A 17,982-nucleotide genomic window follows, 5' to 3' on the forward strand; every position below is an offset into this window, starting at 1 on the left:
TTAAACTAGGTGTGAACTAAGCGTGAACTCCGAGATATGTGCACCACACCAAATTTGGTGTGAACTCGGTGTGAACACGACGTGAACACTGTGTGAATTGGGGAGGGCCTGCACACCACACCAAATTTGGTGTGAACTCGGTGCGAACTAGGTGTGAACTAGGTGTAAACTTGTCCGCGACGCCGTGATCTATAAACTTATCCCACACACACCTTTCAACGAGCGCGCATTAGCCTAGTGGTTAGAGTCAATCCCGTGGGGGAGAGGGTAGTGGGTTCAAGTCCGGGATCCGAGAAAGTGGGAATCTTTTGCATTCCGTAGGCAATCCAACGGTCACGATCAATCGATGATCGTGAGCCATTGATCCCACCTCCAAATGGAGGTGTCAATTAGTGACGAGGTGGTCCTGCCACGAATTGGGCGCCACCTCGTGTTTGTGGCCGGTTCAGACGGCACTGTGGAAATGCTAAGGCCGTTTACACACTGCCCATGGCAGCCCGTAACCTGCCCAAGCCTGGGTCTTTAAAAGTAAAACATGGGCAGCCTATGTCCAGCAACCCCCTTACAGCCAAATTCAAAAAAAAATAAACTCACTCAAAATCTGAAAACTGGGCAAGTGTGAGCTGGTCTTCTGAGGAAAAGAAAGAGTGCAAAAAATTCTGGTTGCACCTGTCTTTCAAGACTCCATGCATTGTCGTCACATGCTCTACCTCATCGAGAAATCCAAAGAGGTCACTGTCTAAGTTCATTATGCAAGACCAGAGGTGACATCGATAGTCAAAAATTGAGGATACAAGAAAACAGTAGCATTTTTGAACATCAAATCCCCTTAGTATTGAACATAAACACAACACTCACAAAAACCATGGAACTCAAACTCTTATAATGTTGATCAATCAACTACCAAACTCCACTTAGGCAAAACAACATTTGAAGGTAAAAAAATATGAACAAACTACATTCCATTACAAAAAATCGCCCTAGTTGTCGCTGTCAAAACTCTCATCGGCAGAGTCATCATCTCCAAACATGAGCCTTGCACTTCTCCTTGCTCGCTCATTGAACATTACTTTTGAAAGACTGTCACGCCTCTGTGCTCCACTTACATTTGTAGCATCAAAAGGAACATTGCCCACATTTTCTGCCCTCTCAGCTACTTGTGAGGGATCCGACTCAATCAGGCTTGTGACTTCTACAAGAGCAACAGTCAACCCGCTACACACTATTTGTTAGGACAATGGTAGGACCAATCACGGCCATGGGCCAGGGCCAAGGGCCAAGACGGACATGCAGCCAAGGGGGTCCCTATATATAGAAGGCCAAGGGCCTATATAGGGCGTGGCTGGGTGGAGTTGAGCATGTTCTAGTTCCCTTGTCCTTTCACTGGTATCAGAGCAAGGTGGAGAGGAGGAAGGAGGGTGGAGCTATGGCGGGGAGAAGATGGATTTCTCAAGGCATGGTTTTCTCTTTCTCTCTCTCTCTCTCTCTCTCTCTCTCTCTCTCTCTCTCTCTCTCTCTCTCTCTCTCGCGTAGCAAAAAAGGTGCAGCATGGTTGCATGGCGTTTCATCAAGGCTCGACAAAGAGGATGGAAGATCTTTTGAGGCCGCAGGGAATTGCATGCAAGGCATGCATGTGCATGCAATTTCATGACGAAGCCGAGAAGGTTGAAGGGAAAGAAATCGAGCCACAGCGCGGGTAGGGCCGCCTGTGTCGGGCGAGATGGAGGACCGTGGGTAGTGTCCCTTGTGTCGGGGAGGGAGAACAGGGTCGACCAAAGAGTTTTGCTGCATGTTTGGTGCCGTTGAGGTCGCCTGGCCATGGGAGCAAAACTCGTCATACCACTGAGTGTTGCAGAGCAGTGGATCGCAGACAAGCTCCCACTCTTGGTCTCGTCGATGCTCTGCAGCACCATAGCCAGAAGAAGTCTTTAAAAAATAAATTATTTTTTACTTTTTCTCCAAGTCTCCACTGGAGTGGCCGCCCATGCCATGCTTCCACCCCTTGTCCCTATCAATTTGCAAGGGCCGAGACTCGTTTTCCTTGCCGAATCGGCCGGGACCATGGTGTATCGAAGGCGGCCAAGGTTGGAGTCGAAATTGCATTTGCTGAATGTCTGAGGGGAGCAGCAATTGCAAAAAGTCCAAAGTGACCAAGCAGTTGTCAAGGCAAGGAATAAGGGCAACGACGACTGATGTAGCTTTCGGATGACATGTCTACAACAAGAAATTTCATGAAGTTTGTATGCCTCAAACTCTCTTCGATTCGAGTGAATCACATTCGAAAAGGTTTGCAGCCAAGACATGTTTCCGCCGTTTGAAGTGGACTTCTAAGAGTAGGTAAGCACGTCACCTTTAACGTTTTCAATTATCACTTCATTGAATTTTGTAGATCTCTCTGCATTATAAGCACGACAAGCGAAGGCATGGATGCCAACTTATTCTTTGGTGATATTTGTCCTCAGCATGGGGCAATTTGAGCATGTTCGGTACGTCTTGAACATTTTTCTTGCATGCCATATGATAACTTAAATGACTATGAGCACAATCACTGGCCGAATAATTTATATCATCAAGGGTCTAATGTTATGAATGTCGAATTCCCAATTTTGGCTTGGAATTTTTTGGTCCTAGGCAATGTTTGTTCCTCACGTCCAAGCAAGGCCTATGGCATGCTGGTACAAGCAAGGCCTGTGGCATGTAAGGTGCAGGTATTCGGCAAGGTCAACCCTTAATTACAATTTTAAGAAGTTGTAAAACAAGTTTGCTAGGACATGGCTCCTAGGCAAGTTGTTTGTCGGCAAGCAAGATCTGACGAGTTTTTCTAAGACATCATAGGAGCAGAGCTCCGTCTACAAATCCTCAGGATTACAATAATCCAGCCAATCAGGTACAAGGTACATACTTTGCACGAATTTTTTTCTTTTGATTTTTCAATACATAATACAATTTGACATGGTCGATTAGCTGTGAATACTCAACAAGGTCGACTTTCTTTTGCAATGCCCTTGTCAACTGGCAAGAGTATCTGTTTGCTATCCGCATCAGAACTACATGAGTACTTATGTGAAGCAAGGCTTCCTTTTGGTATTTGGCATCACGCTTTCCAAAGTTTGGAATATGATTTTAGCATACGAATCGGGAAAAAATTTCCATGATTTTAAATTCCATGTAGGTGTATATGAATAATACATATGCTAACTCCCGTGCACAGTTCATCTAGCTCTGCGCCGTAATCAAGTAACCTACCAGAAGCCTGAACTCCATAAGTTCTTAAGGAAGCAAGGCTTCCAATTCGGCATCTTGCATTGAAATTTTCTCGTATGGCTTATGCTATGAGCATAAAACCTTGGAGGAATTTGTCAGTTTGTCAACGTGTTCTTTCATTACATGCAAAAAGGGGGTATATGATGTACACGACAACTCTCTCGCGTAGCACCTATGGCTATGAGCCATCTTCCAGCGAGTTTTTCCTTCAGAATTTCAAGACAACTGGTTACAACGAGATGACCAGGTTAGACAATTTTAAGTTTTGCTTGTTTTTTCATATTTTCACATTTATTTTAGACAATATTCTATGTTGTGCAAAGCAAAGTGCTTTGATAGCTTTACGTGAAGCCAGCAAGGCACTTTTGTTGGCTCTCACGTTTGCGGCCATCACTCTCGTTGAGGGCTTACAATTCTACATGCAAGACATGCTAGTTAGGTGGATTCAATTCTACCACCTCATGAATTACGCTTCCGCTATCACACGCGCAACTCTGTCAATGACATACTAAGTAATGGATTGTTTAATATGATTGTTGGTTGCTATCAACACACAACAACACTAAAAGGAACCTAAATCTAGAACTTATTTTACAGGCAAAGTGCCAATGCTAAGTTGTCCTCATACAATCACGACCCCTGCATGATGGTAGGTGGGTTAGATTGAGTTTTTTGTTTTTCTATTACCTCTCTCGATGAGAGAGTCATAATGGAAAATTGTGGAATGCTTATATGATAAGTTGCAATTTAGGCATAAGATGCGTAAGAGCACACAGCCTGTGTACACACTCTAAAAATTTAAGGAAAGTTGCAATTTAGGCATAAGATGCGAAAGAGCACACAGCCTGTGTACACACTCTAAAAATTTAAGGAAAGTTCCTCAGCTCAGCATGCTCTTGTTCTCTCTCTCTTTCTTAATTCTCTTGAAGAATAATGAAAACTTTTTAATAATATTTTGATACATGTTTCTTTGGGAGACGGCATGAGCCAAGGTGCTCTAACTCTCAGCCAGAAATTGGGCATGACACCCTCTACATTAGTCTTCACCGTTTCGTCGATTGAACACTAATTCCCATAAGGGCTATGAGCCACACACGCTGACTAAGAGTCATTGTCAGATCTCGGGTACAACCCAAATGTTGGCACTCCTTGGGTGATTGTTCTTAAGATCAAACAGATCTACCCATTGGAGTACACAACGACGTTAATGGACAAGCAAGAGTCTTGTCCTTACAGATGTTTAGGGTGTCATTTTTGCATGACATGGTTTCAGTGCGACACTCGAGTTGAGTTATTGATAACCATAAACTCAACTCGGCTAATTTCTACCACGGATATTAGATGCAACATATCATTGCGACAGCATGGCTATCCATAAGAGCTAGGTTTTCCCCTTGTGTGGATCTCTTGCTCTCTCTATAGCACTACGAGTGTCTATGGACGCACTATTTTGGGGTAAGATGCGGGTGCTTACTAAATCACCCCATAGGCATTGAAGATCACAATTTGATCTATTCTCGTTATACTTTCAAGGAAAGAATTTCGCAATCTACCATGCGGTAGCGAAAAAATTCAACTTTTCAAGTTGATTCTCATCATTCTGTACACGGTTAACTATGTTGGTTACCGTTACCTGCTAGTTGAGTAGTTTCTACAAAGGGTCTTACCAAGGGGTTGACTACATAGATTCTACCCAACGGGTTTTGATTGCGAAGGCAACACCCAGGGTTTCCAGTGCAATGTTGCTTGGTTTTTTCACAGGTGGGAGACGTGCTCCTGTGCATTTGAATACGGGTAACTGAACTTTCAGTTCAATCCCTCGGGGCCATGCCAAGGGCATGTCGGAACAAGTATTTTGGGTCGTAGTGTCCAATGTACATTATGTTGTTATGAATCCACTTGTCGGATTCGATTTGGCACATGTTGTCACATGGGATACAACATGGTCTAGGGACTCAAGGAGTTCGGTTTAGCCAGTGTGGAGCAATGAATGAGGGTCCCTCTCACTCTTGTCGCAGAGTGTTTAGAGTTACCTCCACACACAAGTACATTTTGTACTTGAAGGATGTTCTTTTTTAGACATCCTTAGTTGAGAAATATTCCACATGTGGCGAATATGACTCTCTGGGACTGACACTGGCACCTCCTATTTCAAATATGTGTCACAAAAAAGTCCCTAGGTGCTGGTCACATCTGCTTTCTAGACCATTTTCAGCACGACGTATTAGGAGCAATTTCAGTGGCCAAAAATTGTCGGATACTTAGAATGACTTGTTCAGCTACAAGTACTGCTAAACAACATTACAGATGGTTGTTTATACATATAGCAAGGCTATAAGTTGTTAATGAAAAAGTTTCATTGTCTATACCTAGAAGTGATCAATGTTTCACCTTCTATTGTGATTCAGACGTTTCAGCAAGGCTTGCAAAAGATTGCAACTGAAAGTATTTAGTTTCTTTTCAAAACTATTTACATTCCTTTTTAATGTGTGCTAGGCGCATCACATTTGCCATAAATATTGTCAAGGATCACCATGGATATACAGGTTCGGATCTGTTTCTTGCTAAATGCATGCACACTAGCTAGGTGTTATGGGCCCTAGTGTTTAGCAAAGGCTGATTTGGAACGGCATGCATATTCCTCAAGTTGTTGCTTATGAAGCATTTTTGCACTCTATGTGCAGTAGCTCCATGAGATTATTTTTGGGTCTACTAATCCCCAATAGAGGTCATGGCTCGGTTTGGGTGTTTGTGGATTTCTCAAGTTAACCACGATGGTTATTTCTCAACAATGTTACACGATATTGTGATTCCCATTTACCAGTCATTTGGGACGACTGTCTGTAAACGTGAGGGAACACACTTCAGTACTGTCAGTTATCCAAGGGGATAGGCAGATTACAAAGTGTAATCTGGTGTTGAAGGATATGCAAAGTGCGTACGTTAGCACCAAGAGATCCAATTAGTAAGCATTTATTGCTCTACTTAGAGTTTGCTTACTATAAGTTAAAGCATGTTTGCGACTAGGTGTAGTCTCTTCATGTATAACTCAGGTTCTCAACCTTGAACACTCGTTAGGGTGGGGTTGTTTATTGATGATGAAAATTGGGAACAAGTCAAGGACTTAAACTTGGCTGATGAGTTATGTCAGCAAGTTACTTTCATGGAAAGTGAAAAGAGGTACTCTTTTTGGTACACCTGTGTTGTGATAAACTCGTTTACCATGCTCATGAGCATTTTAAATGGAGTCTACACACTATGTTTGGATAGGAACCGGTACCATCAGATGGTTACAAATGGACAACAATGTAGAAAATCAAGATGTTACTCTTGGTTTCATTGAACCTCCTACTAAACCGGGTTCCGCTCAAATGAACCGTTGGATCCATGAGGGATGTTACGGTAGAAAACATTAGTGTTCTTATGAAGATACCATCACTTGTGTTTTCGCGGACGAAAACGCTTCTCCAAGGGGGGAGTAAAGTCAAGACAATGGTAGGACCAGTCACGGCCATGGGCTAGGGCCAAGGGCCAGGACGGACATGCAGTCAAGAGGGTCCCTATATATAGAAGGCCTAGGGCCTATACAGGGTGTGGCTGGGTGGTGATGAGCATGTTCTAGTTCCCTTGTCCTTTCACTATTGGATCAGGGTTGGAGACTGCCTCCTCGGCTTGTGCACGTCGCAACTCACCTTGTGCTTCTCGTACCCACACATCATCAAATGCATCCCCATGGACAATGCACATATTGTGCAATACCAAACCTGTGCAAATCATCTTTGGGACATTCTGAAAAAGCATGTCACAACGCTTCAATAGAATTCTAAAGCGAGCCTTGAGCATTCCAAACGCACGCTCAACTGCCATTCGTGAGCTAATTGTATGTAGTTCCAAAAGTACCGTTGAGGAGATAATCCATATTTGCTACCTTTGAAGGGTGGCAGCATCCAAAATCGTGCAGGATAAGCACAATCTCCCAGCAAGCAATAGTTACCTAGAGCTCTTGATGCGCATCTCTGACCTAGATGGCTACGTTGAAACACATTCCAATCATGCATGGAACCTACCCATCCTATGTCATAGTCCCAAACAACACAATTTGAAGCTACCATCATTTGCAAAATGATAGAGTGGAAACCTTTTCTGTTGAAGTAGTCCTCGTGGTGGGTTCGTGGGGCAATTATGGGTACATTACTACCATCCATTGCATCTATTACATAAGGAACTCCATGAGTTGCCTTAAAAGCCCTTGCTAGGCTTTGCATTCTTTCTAGTGAAGGCCACTTGATGAAAAGGTCATGTAGCTATGACGCTGATATAGCATCACAAAACTCGATGACGATCTTTTGGGCTGCAGAAGTAGAGATGGAGTAAATATCTGCAATAACTTGTAAGTTTGATCCTGAAGCCAATCTATGCAAAGCTACACATACTCGTTTCTCAACTGGTATTGCCTTGCAAAAAGTAGTGTCGGCACGATGAAAATGTGGAGCAAGGCGTGCAGTCAGGAAATCGAAGGCGTCCTTTCTTATTCGTAGCCTGCTCTTGAACATCCGATCTGTGTAGCTGCCCATCAAGCACTATTCTATGAATGTGTTCGGTCTTGAATAGGACCATCATGCTTTGTTTTCGTGCCGTCTCCTCCCAATACGAGCCGCTCTCGCTGGAACAACTTGACCCATGCATAGACTCAAGAAGAGAATTTGATGTGAATACCTCAACATCATGACCATCAAAACCTATAAGCTCCAATGCTATAATTGCTGATATGAGTATGGCAACAACACAGACCACAATGACCACTTCGTCATCCATGACCTGCAAGGAAACCACAAAGTTACAGACCAGCCATCAGATGACACTAATCTATCATAAGCCATTGGACTTCAGCCAGAAGATTGAAATGCACCAATAGACTTAAACCACAAAACCAGTAGACTCAAACCACAAAACCACAAAGCCAGTAGACTAATATGCACCATAAGCATGCCAATACATCATTAGCCAATAATGAACCATAAGTGGATTTCAGATCTGGAAAACCTAGCAAAATCGATAGTAGTTGTGGACACTCTTTAATGTCAAACACTATAGGCAATAACACAATGCAGACAAAAACGTAAACATTGGAGTCGTCAAACCAAAAAACGCGATTAAAACATAACCCTAGTTCTTCACGAGATCAACCTGCAATGAAACCTCAAAACTAGTAGACTAAAATGCACCATAAGCATGCCAATGAATCATCAGCCAATATTGAACTGCCTTTGGATTTTAGATCTGGAAAACCCAGTCAGCCAATCGATACATGCAAAATTAGAGTAGTTGTGGACACTCTTTAATGTCAAACACTATAGGCAAAAATGCAATGTAGACAAAAACGTAAACATTGTAGCCCAAAGAGTTGGAGATACAATCAAAGAACACTTGAAATCAATTGTTGAGTGTACAAAGACCACAAAGAGAGTGCTCTGTACTCATGAGTAGCAAGATTTTGTGGGAGCTACACATCTGTATGCTCACTTGTTAATGATATGTTTTACAACATCCATCAAGCCAGCAATTGCATTTGTGAGGGTACCAAGCACTTTATTACGTTCAGCTTCCGCAACCTTGCGATCTGCATCTGACTCCCTCTGTTGAACTGCCATAAGCTTTGCAATGTTTGTCATGTCACTCAAAGACTCTTTGATTTTTTGATCTTTTCGATGACGTGTGTCTCGAGTAGTGTTCGTAGCCAGCAACTTTTCTTTATTCATTGATGATTGTTTGTGCCATCTACCCCATCTTTTGTGGCAGTAGACTCTTCAAGCACAATGGCCTCAACCATCTCCTCATCCGCAAAGCCTCTCAATGAAGATACGTGGGATTCACTTACTACGTTTGCTCTACTGTGCAAGTATTCGTCCATTATGTCATACCAATCGCACGTATCTTGCGATCATTTCCTAAAATGGAGTTGTGAGCTTTGTCTTTCTTGTATGCTGTCGGGGAAAAATAAGTGCGGTTAGTGAGCCGGGATCAACACTGGGTTGCTCGCTGTGGGAATGTGGTGAGAGAAAAGATATAACACAAGATAATTTGACACAAAGGACACCTTAGAATCTTAAGTTGTTAAACTGAATGAGCTTAAAATCTCGATACAAAAGAAAATTCACTGTAATAGGCATGAAGTGCTCTAAACTTTGCCAAGAATCTGAGCGGACATGCAAAACCAAAGCTTTATGGCCTCAATACACCTCCCTTGCTCTTCTCGACCTCTTCTACGAACACGAACTTTCCTTTCTTATCAATAGTGCACTTTCTTTGTAAACCTGCTCACTCTAACTTCTTGAAGCTTCTCCTCCAGTTTCGTTCACAGTTATTGCTGTAATTTAGGATTTGTTATCCTTTCTGGGCTTTTCTTGTATGTACTACCCCTTGTTTCCTTTAGAAAAAACTCAACTTTGAGTTTAAATACAAAAAAAAAAAAACGCTCCTTCTGCATTTGACGCCACAGCAAAAAAAAAAAAAACAGTTCCCTGCTCGGGCCTCGTATTCGACAGCGCTCCTCTCTGTCTCCTCGGCACAGCCCTCGGCAATTCAACTCTTCTCTCTCCTGCAGCTCGTCCTCGCAATGGCCCCTCCAACTCTTCAGACGACACTCCTACTCTCGACCGCCAACTCGCTTTTCTTGAGCTATTCCACCTGTGCAACTGCAGTTGACGCTCGCTTTTCTTGCTGGCTCTTGTTCTTAGCCTGGTCTTTGCGTCGTCTACAGACTCCGCCAACTGCCCTGGTTGCAGTCCGCCTCTGCACCTTCTTTCGGCGATGACCTTTAACGCCCACAACGGAGCTCCCTTCCCCTCTACAGAAGGGTCTCCTCCCGTCCTAGCTGTGTAGACTTCCTCCTCTTCTCCTCACGTGCTCTTTGGCGGCTCTCCCTGAACTGCTTTTTTCCCGCTGCTCGCCACAATTGACGCCTTTTTTATCGACGGTGCTTTTTATTTCTTGCTTAACTTCCTATTAATAGTCTACTTTTTCCAAGTGGCGATTCACACACACCTCATAGCCTGAACTTCTTACCATATTGGCATACACTAAAACCAAGGCAATGTAGAGCACAACCAAAGCAATTATTTTCTGTAGCTTCCTCACCGCCTCCATAATAATAGCCATCATCCATGAATCAAAGCATGTTGGTTGCATTTTATGACATATATCAAAGCATTTTCAAGCACATCATTTGGTTTTTATATTGACAAGGTAATACCAAAGCCTTCTTTATCCATGTTTTGCATACCCTACTGTCCTTGCTTTTCTTAGATGCACTGTCAATCGTTGATGAGTTCACCATATGTGGTTTCCCTAATGGTAATGATGTCTCGCAATCCATATGGAATGCAAAGTTGCCTCATTATGATGCCAATGATGCCTCGAGTGCTTCGCCCTCTCTTCTATCGGCATGAGTGATGCTGTCAATCAAGGTAAAATCCCATAGCATAATCTTTACTCCAAAAGCTTTCGGCATTGACGACTTCAGATTCCAAGTTATGATATAAAAAAATTCTCCCACGACAAATGACAGCCATTGCAAGCCTGCCATCGTGCGGAAATGCTATACTCCCAACCATATTCCAAGCACTCATAAAAACACTGAATATATGACTCCTCCATGCAATTCTCCATAGAGACGTACGACAGCACGACATCCACCCCCTCTAAACCTGCACATCCTCCGGCATGTGCCAACCGTCTTCAGGTTGCTAATCTACATAAGCAAAAGTATCGCCAGAAGCTTCTTCTAGCGAATATATCTCATCATCTTCTTGGCATTTTGCAGAATCTGTCACCCAGAACCACCTGTCCTTCACGCTTCTTGAATAATTTGATCCTCTTTCCCGCAATGGGTACTTTAAGCTTGGTGCCATCAAGTTCTCTAAGCTTGTAAGTTCCATTATCATAAACGTGCAGCACAACATAAGGTCCAAACCATCTCTTAACCATTTTACGCATGGCCGAATATTGATTTTCCAAACTGTTATCATAAACAAGTACCCAATCTCCATCTTTGATAGTATATGGTCTCAACCTATGCTTCTTGTCAAATGCGGCTTTATTCTTCAATCGTGACTCCTTGAGCTTATCTATTGCCTGATCAATGTCTTCTTGGTGTCTTTCAAGCTGCCGAATGCGCATAGCAAGCAAGTCTTCAATTGACATTTCTGATTCCCATGGCAGTATGGTCCAAGAAACAATCGTCTCTTCTATAGGCATGATTGGCTTTTGCCCATAGATAAGTTCAAATGGCATAAATCTTGTAACTGAGCTATGAGTAGTTCTGTCAGCCCATAAAGCAAAAGGTAAAAGTTTAGTCCAATCACCAATTCGTCCTCTACAAGCCTTGGCCAAAGCTTTAACAATAGGCGGATGTCCTCTTTCACTTTTTCCATTACCTTCCGGAATATATGCTGTAGTAAGAGCCAACTTGATTCCCAACCGATCGAAGAACTCATAAGCTTCATCTGCATCTAATTCTCCTCTATCTGCAGTAATCTTCCCAATGCAACCATATCGGCAAATCACATCCTCAAGCAAAAACTTGCATATTGAACTTGTAGCTTTGGTACGCAAAGCTCTTCCTTCCACGTGATTAGTGAGATCCTCTCTGGCAAGAACAATATACCTCATTTGCCAAGTACCGACTAGCATAGTAATCAAATCTACAACCCACTTATAATGCATAGCCAATGGATAAGTAGGATGTAACTCATCTCGATGTCGCACATTTGAATACTGTTGACAAACCATGCAAGTCTCCACAAATCGAGCAATATCTCTGTACATAACTTTCCACCAGTAGTGGTCTTTAATCTTGGCAAATGTTGCCCAAACTCCTCTATGTCCTGCCCATAAATTCTCATGAAACTCTTTAATTACTTGTTGTTGTTTTACTTTGTCACATACTACTTGTTGTGGTGATCCTCTTGGACGTTTTGGCTGCTTCCACAAGTGCCCATCTTTAAGGAAATAACCATAAGCTTTCTTCCTGATCCTCCTGTATTCTTGATCACTCCATTTCTCTTGCTTGGTGAGAGTGCTGAGATAACGGACTATCAAAAGCCACTCTCCATTGTGCATCTCATCTAAAAAAGCTTCAAAAACACGAGCAAGAACACTACAACTTGCATGCAAATGAGAAGAAGTATAAAACTTTAAGTCCACATCATCACTCTCTGTAAGCATCTCCTTCTCATCTTCATACCTGGATCTTGATAACATATTTGCTACCGGATTGTCCCTTCCTGCAATATGACAGAATTCAGGATTAAGAGACTTAATGAAAGCTATCCATCGTAACATAGCAATATCCGGAGTGGAGCAATTCGTAATCATTCCTATCAATGGCAAGCAATCAGTCTCCACTACAACTGAAGCTCCAATAAAATACTCCTTGTCAGACTTTAGAGCAGTAGCAACACCCCAAATCTCTCTCTTAACCTGTGGGTAACTTCGTTGACGAGTGTTAAGCACCTTTGCACCAAACCGAATAGCATATCTATGACCATCCTCATCATCTTGACCAATAGCCCAACCAATGCCTGTAGGACTAGTGTCAACCATCAAAATCACTGGCCTTCCACATTTATAATCAACCTTCCTTAAGGTAGGAGCATCCAAAAGCATCTTCTTCAATTTTTTGATGGCCTTTGTATGGGCATCTTCCCACACAAATCTTTTCCCTTTTCTTAATAATTGGTAAAGTACTTCTGCAACATGAGCAAAGTGAGGTAACCAAATACAATAAAACACGCAAGCACCCAAAAAACGACGGACTTCAGGAACTGATGTGCATGAATTCTTCATCCTTTGTAATGCTTCCACCTTAGCTGGACTTGGACGTCGTCCATGTGGCCCACACATATGTCCAACAATCAATATTTCTTTGGCACCAAAAATTGATTTTTGACATGAAAGTGTTAGATTTACCTCTTCAAGTTTAGATAGAATAACTTCACAATCTGCAATATGTTGAGCTACAAAGCTTCGGCACCCCCTCTGATCTTTTATCTCGTCTTTCAAACCTTCTTCACAACCCTTGATTGGAAAATCATCAATAAAAGGCATAGTAATGTGAGGAATGAATTCTCTTAATACCTTGTTCATGCCATTCATCATGTGAGCAACAGAATTTGTGGCACCTTGCGGTAAAGTGTACATCCTTACCAACCCAAGTGGAGTACGCATAGTAGTGAGATCCCTACTCTCCAAAGCAAGCTGAAACTGATCATAGCCTGAATAAAGATCACCCATGGAGTATATAGCCCTACCCGCAAAATCTTCTGCAAACTCGTCCACAATTGGTCCTGTGCCAACATTACGAATTGTTACCTTATTTACTGGCTGCATGTCCTGAATAAATCGCAGGGCTCCATTCTTATTTGGGACGGTGAACCATCGATTAGAATAAGGTGCACAAGATGGCTCTAAAATACCCATACGTATCTTTTCATTTAACAAGTCAATAAGCTGTGGTAGATGGGCTTTAGGAACAGGAATAGGACGCAAATTCCATGGCATATGTGGAACGGTAAAGATAATCATAGGTGCTACGACATTTGGATCTACCCATCCAATCTCACTGGGCTCAAAAGCAAAGGATTTACCATGTTTTGCAAGCGTCTCTTGAAAGCACTTGACCTCCTCATCAGTAAGAAACCCTTCTTCGCCGATGACTACATGCTTCAAGGTCTCTTCAGTAAATTTGTGGCCAATGTTCTTGGGATCCCTTAGCTTTGGTTGGTGTGAAGCTTTTTTGATAACCTCCTCATTCTCCCCTGGGAGTGGGGTAGCTACAGGCTTGACCTTCTTTGCAACAGTCTTGTACTTTGTATCCACCTACACTTCAAAAGCACCACCCAATTCTTTACTTACCTCCATTAGAATGTCATACATGTCCATCGAATGCACTCACAAAAATTCAGTCCCACTTTGCAACCTACACTTCTTGATAACTTCAAGTTCTGACATCGTATCAACACAAGAAACTTCTTCAAAGACTCCTGAGATAACATCATCATGTTCAAGTACATCACATCCCTGCAAATCACTTTGAACACTTACCACATATTGCTTCTCTCACTTAGGTAGCTCCGTGAACTTCCTATATGAAACTGAACCTTCAGATGTTAGTCTCAGAAACCCCGAAGAAAAAGTCTCTTCTTGCGAGAACTTCTTCTTCCCTGTACCACTATAGTCCCGCTCTATAGTGGCACCCCAAGAAAATCCTGAGCAAACCTATACTCTTTAAACTCTTTTGGAACCCTTGGCAAAGGCTGTTCTCTTAAGCTATCTTTATTCCTAACATGATCAACACAAACAATCAAAAATTGAACTGCTCTCTTACCATCTTTACTTCGAATCCTTGCATATGCTGAACCATCATCCAAAACCTTTGTTTCCATACGCACAGCTGTGATGTAAGGTTGCCCTAGGATAAGTGGATAAGAGGAATGTTCCTGTTTAAAAAAGTTCTGTTCATCACAAACATCTCCAATTGTAACCTTGACATTTGCACATGCACCATATAAATTGCCAGGTTGGGTGTTGGCAGCTCGAATCCGCCAACCATGATCCATATCGATAGGCCATTTCCCTCTCTGGTACAAGATTTTTGACATCAAATTAATTTCTGAACCATGATCCACAAGTGCTAGGATAGGTTCATCAATATCACCAATCTTAACAATTGTCTCCGTAGTAGCTCTCGCCCAATGTGTTCTGGAAAAATGGCTCCTAGGTTCTGCTTCCTCACCATCATCATTATTGAAGTGAACATGTCTTACCTCGGGTGTAACTTGATTGGAGATCACTATAGACTGTAAACTTTCTTCTTCAATCTCTGACTCATAAGCATCCAGAATTGATTCTACATGTTGAATCACTTGGCTCTTGACCGCATCAGGTTATTGCTCGACTGGTACTTGTCGCTTTCTCTTTATAATATCAATGATCTCCTCATGAAATTCACGTTTAGCAATGCCCAAGACATCGCCCAAAGTAAGTTCCACCTTGCTATTGAGAATGCGTTCCTCAAATACCTTCTTCAGATCCGTAGCCAATTCAATATCATATTTTAACTTGTAAGAAGGCCCTTTTGGCTTACCTTGATTTTTATCTTTTGATGCCTCTTCCATAAGCACTTCAGGTGTAGGGACTGCTTTAGAACTTGCACCTTCTTCCATCTTGCCGCTAGTCCTCGTAGCTCGTTTTGATGAGCCCACAATGTCTTCATCTCTCTTGCGCTTCTCTTCCACCATAGCTTCATTAGCCTGAGATTTTGCAAGAAAGGCATACACTACAGGATCTGACCACCCCGTAGTTTGTCGAATGTAATTCCCAGCTTGACTTAATGTGTCACGAGTTATTTTACCTTTGTCAGCTGTCCTCAAAGCATATGGCCATAGATTCCCTTTAGCCTTGGTACTTTCCTCATCCTCCGCACTGCATACCTGTAATCCATAAGTTGTTGCATCAACCCTAGAGGCATTGTGCTGCATCTCCTCAACCAGCTTCTTCATACCGCCCTTCTCATACTTAAAACGTAGACGTTCACTAGTTTTTTTAAAGATGCAGCTTGCCGTCCTTCCAAAAAACTGTGTTCTTCTTATAAGCTAATTCATTAAAATCATCACAATTTTTGCGTATATGATCTAAGCTATCACACCACATGCATCCTTTATCCCAGTCTTGTTGTGGAGGACGCTGTCTGGGTTCTGAAGACGATCCACTTGCACTCAAACCATCAAGTTTAACAGCTTTCAAATTCAAATTCAACTCTTGTATACCTTTTACCAGCTCATCAAGGACTGGCTCTTCCAGCTTGGGCTTCGGCTTCTCCACTAGGTCCTCTTCGAGCGCTTCCATAGGATCAGCCACTCTGAACTTGTCCACCCTCTTTTGTCGCTTTACAATCATATTGACAGCTTCTGTAACCAATTTCCAATCAGAAGTTAAGCCCAACTAACCAGATGGGTCCTCAAGCAGGTGTACTAAGCTCTTCTGAAGGCGCGAATCTGCTGCTTGAATAAATAGCTCGACCTTTTCCGGCTGCATTGTTTTCTGCTGAGCAGTAGATAACTGTTCAAATTTCTTTTCAAAAGCTCGTAGCAATTCTCTCGCAGATAATCCTTTATCCTTCTGCTGTATCCATTTCATAAAGCTTTGCTTGGTAACCCGTTGAGAATCTTCGAGGAAATACTCTTCTTGTAAAGACTTCTTAAACTCCTGCCAATTTGCACCATGTGTTACTCGAATTTCTTCAATTCGAGCCCTAAGCTCAGGAGCCGCAATTAAATGAAAACCTTCCACTGAGTCATGATCATTAACTCCATAATCCTCCATAGATTGTTCATAAACAGTACAAAATTTTGAAATATCACGACCTTCAAATCTTTGCAGCTTTTCAGTTACTGTATACCTCGCTTGACGAATGCGTTCACTTTGTTGGTACTGCTGTTGAGAAGCCTGCTGCTGCTGCATATAGGCTGCGAACTGTTGCATCATTTGTTGCATTGCTACTTCCTGTGGTGTCGACATCTTCTGCTACCAAGTCCCACCCCGGCTCGCTTTTGCATCGGGTTCACCAAAGATGTCGGGAAAAATAAGTGCGGTTAGTGAGCCGGGATCAACACTGGGTTGCTCGCTGTGGGAATGTGGTGAGAGAAAAGATACAACACAAGATAATTTGACTCAAAGGACACCTTAGAATCTTAAGTTGTTAAACTGAATGAGCTTAAAATCTCGATACAAAAGAAACTTCACTGTAATAGGCATGAAGTGCTCTAAACTTTGCCAAGAATATGAGCGGACATGCAAAGCCAAAGCTTTATGGCCTCAATACACCTCCCTTGCTCTTCTTGACCTCTTCTACGAACACGAACTTGCCTTTCTTATCCATAGTGCACTTTCTTTGTAAACCTGCTCACTCTAACTTCTTGAAGCTGCTCCTCGAGTTTCGTTCACAGTTATTGCTGTAATTTACGATTTCTTATCCTTTCTGGTCTTTTCCTGTATGTACTACCCCTTGTTTCCTTTAGAAAAAACTCAACTTTGAGTTTAAATACAAAATTAAAAAAAAAACGCTCCTTCTGCAATTGACGCCACAACAAAGAAAACAACAGTTCCCTGCTCGGCCTCGTATTCGACAGTGCTCCTCTCTGTCTCCTCGGCACAGCCCTCGGCAATTCAACTCTTCTCTAACCTGCGGCTCGTCCTCGCGATGGCCCCTCCAATTCTTCAGACGACACTCCTGCTTTTGGTTGTCAACGCGCTTTCCTTGAGCTATTCCACCTGTGCAGCTGCAGCTGACGTTCGCTTTTCTTGCTGGCTCTTGTTCTTAGCCTGGTCTTTGCTTGTCTCTGTGTCGTCTACAGATTCCGCCAACTGCACTGGTCTACAGATTCCGCCAACTGCCCTGGTTGCAGTCCGCCTTTGCACCTTCTTTCGGCGATGACCTTTAACGCCCACAACGGAGCTCCCTTCCCCTCTACAGAAGGGTCTCCTCCCGTCCTAGCTGTGTAGACTTCCTCCTCTTCTCTTTGGCGGCTCTCCCTGAACTGCTTTTTTTCCGCTGCTCGCCACAATTGACGCCTTTTTTTATTGACGGTGCTTTTTATTTCTTGCTTAACTTCCTATTAATAGTCTGCTTATTTCAAGTGGCGATTCACACACACCTCA

At 42.7% G+C, this 17,982-nt stretch overlaps 1 long non-coding RNA gene and 2 pseudogenes across 1 annotated transcript in view; all 3 read right to left on the minus strand.

The window, feature by feature from the left end:
• Positions 1-17,982, minus strand: part of LOC147439470 (uncharacterized) — a 66,374-nt gene that overhangs the window by 19,059 nt on the left and 29,333 nt on the right. The gene's annotated exons all lie outside the window — the stretch shown is intronic.
• LOC147439473 (uncharacterized) lies at positions 981-9,232 on the minus strand (annotated as a pseudogene).
• LOC147439474 (uncharacterized) lies at positions 15,210-16,842 on the minus strand (annotated as a pseudogene).

This window comes from Adiantum capillus-veneris, chromosome 16 (assembly GCF_014529385.1).
Source record: "Adiantum capillus-veneris isolate H3 chromosome 16, ASM1452938v2, whole genome shotgun sequence".
NCBI lineage: Eukaryota > Viridiplantae > Streptophyta > Polypodiopsida > Polypodiales > Pteridaceae > Adiantum > Adiantum capillus-veneris.